This window comes from Arachis hypogaea, chromosome 13, assembly GCF_003086295.3.
Source record: "Arachis hypogaea cultivar Tifrunner chromosome 13, arahy.Tifrunner.gnm2.J5K5, whole genome shotgun sequence".
Classification (NCBI taxonomy): domain Eukaryota; kingdom Viridiplantae; phylum Streptophyta; class Magnoliopsida; order Fabales; family Fabaceae; genus Arachis; species Arachis hypogaea.
In genome coordinates, this window is record NC_092048.1 from 117203842 (window position 1) to 117206447 (window position 2606).

At 31.2% G+C, this 2606-nt stretch overlaps 1 non-coding gene across 1 annotated transcript; it reads left to right on the forward strand.

The window, feature by feature from the left end:
* Positions 1–363: 363 nt before the first annotated feature.
* On the forward strand, positions 364–471 carry LOC112738757 (small nucleolar RNA R71). Its single transcript, XR_003169700.1, has one exon. It is a non-coding gene; the product is annotated as a small nucleolar RNA R71 (small nucleolar RNA).
* The last annotated feature ends 2135 nt before the right edge of the window (positions 472–2606 follow it).

A 2606-nucleotide genomic window follows, 5' to 3' on the forward strand; every position in this document is an offset into this window, starting at 1 on the left:
AGGGTTTTCAGGATCATAAGCTTCTTCTTCAGAAGATGCCTCTTGAGTACTGTTGGATGCAGCTTGCATTCCATTCAAACTCTGAGAAATCATATTGATTTGCTGAGTCAATATTTTATTCTGGGCCAATATGACATTCGGAGTATCAATTTCAAGAATTTCCTTCTTCTGAGGCGTCCCATTACTCACAGGGTTCCTCTCGGAAGTGTACATGAACTGGTTATTAGCAACCATGTCAATGAGTTCTTGAGCTTCTACAGGCATTTTTTTTAGGTGAATGGATCCACCTGCAGAAGTATCCAATGACATCTTAGCTAATTCAGACAGACCATCATAGAATATATCCAGGATGGTCCATTCTAAAAGCATGTCAGAAGGACACTTTTTGGTCAGTTGCTTGTATCTCTCCCAAGCTTCATAGAGGGATTCACCTTCTTTCTGTCTGAAGGTTTGAACATCCACTCTAAGCTTGCTCAGATTTTGAGGAGGAAAGAACTTGGCTAAGAAATCCGTGACCAGCTTATCCCAAGAGTTCAGGCTATCTTTGGGTTGAGAGTCCAACCACACTCTAGCTCTGTCTCTTACAGCAAAAGGGAAAAGCATGAGCCTGTAGACTTCAGGATCTACTCCATTAGTCTTAACAGTATCACAGATCTGCAAAAATTCAGTTAAGAACTGAAAAGGATCTTCAGATGGAAGTCTATGAAACTTGCAGTTCTGCTGCATCAGAGAAACTAATTGAGGTTTCAGCTCAAAGTTGTTTGCTCCAATGGTAGGGATGGAGATGCTTCTTCCATGTAAATTGGAATTAGGTGCAGTAAAGTCACCAAGCATCCTCCTTGCATTATTATTATTTTCGGCTGCCATCTCCTCTTCTTGTTCGAAAATTTCTGAAAGGTGCTTGCTGGATTGTTGTAATTTAGCTTCTCTTAGTTTCCTCTTCAGAGTCCTTTCAGGTTCTGGATCTGCTTCAATAAGAATATTCTTGTCCTTGCTCCTGCTCATATGAAAAAGAGGGAACAGAAAAATAATAATAGGGATCCTTTTTACCACAGTATAGAGGTCCCTGTGTGAGTAGAAGAAAAGAAGAAGAAAAGAATGTAATGTAAGGAAAGAAATACAAGGGTGAGGAGAGCAGAGATGTGAGATGAAGAGAAGTGTTAGTAGATGAATAAATAAATAGAAGGAGATGAGAGAGAAAGAGAATTTTTGAAAATTATTTTTGAAAAATGGTTAGTGATTTTCGAAAATTAAAAGAAGAAATAAATTAAAATTGAATTTTGAAACAATTAGTTAATTAAAAAGAATTTTTGAAAAAGAGGGAGATATTTTCGAAAATTAGAGAGAGGGTTAGTTAGGTAGTTTTGAAAAAGATAAGAAACAAACAAAAAGTTAGTTAGTTAGTTGAAACAAATTTGAAAATCAATTTTGAAAAGATAAGAAGATAAGAAGGTAGAAAGGATATTTTAAAATCAAATTTTTGAAAAAGATATGATTTTGAAAAAGATAAGATAAAAAGATATTTTTGAAAAGATATGATTGAAATTAATTTTGAAAAAGATTTAATTTTTAAAATCACAATTAATGACTTGATTCACAAGAAATCACAAGATATGATTCTAGAACTTAAAGTTTGAATCTTTCTTAACAAGCAAGTAACAAGCTTGAAATTTTTGAATCAAAACATTAATTGATGATGTTATTTTCGAAAATTATGTGATAAAGATAAGAAAAAGATTTTTGAAAAATATTTTTAAAATTTTCGAAAATAACTAAGAAAAATGAAAAAGATTTGATTTTTGAAAAAGATTTTGAAAAAGATAAGATTTTTAAATTGAAAATTTGATTTGACTCATAAAAACAACTAGATTTTTAAAAAAATTTTGAAAAAGTCAATCCAAATTTTCAAAATTTATGAGTGAAAAAGGGGAAGATATTTTTTTTTTGATTTTTGAATTTTCAATGATGAAAGAGAAAAATATGAAAAAGACTCAATGCATGAAAATTTTTAGATCAAAATTATGAATGCATGCAAGAATGCTATGAATGTCAAGATGAACACCAAGAACACTTTGAAGATCAAGATGAACACCAAGAACTTATTTTTGAAAAAATTTTTATGCAAAGAAAACATGCAAGACACCAAACTTAGAAATCTTTAATGCTTAGACACTAAGAATTCAAGAATGCATATGAAAAACACCATACAACACAAAACAATATAATATGAAGATCAATCAAGAAGGTTTATCAAGAACAACTTGAAGATCATGAAGAACACTATGAATGCATGAATTTTCGAAAAATGCAGAGAATTTTTAGAAAAAATGCAGTTGACACCAAGCTTGAAATTGACTCAAGACTCAAACAAGAAACACAAAATATTTTTGATTTTTTATGATTTTGTGATTTTTTTTGTATTTTTATTTTATATTTTTCGAAAATTAGTGTGAAAAAGAAAAATAAGGATTCCAAAATTTTTAATATGAATTCCAGGAATCTTGTACTCTTATTCTAAAGCTCCAATCTGAGGGTTAGACATGGCTTAATAGCCAGTCAAGCTTTAGCATGTAAATCTTTTGGATCTGGAACAGCAGTAGGTGGAT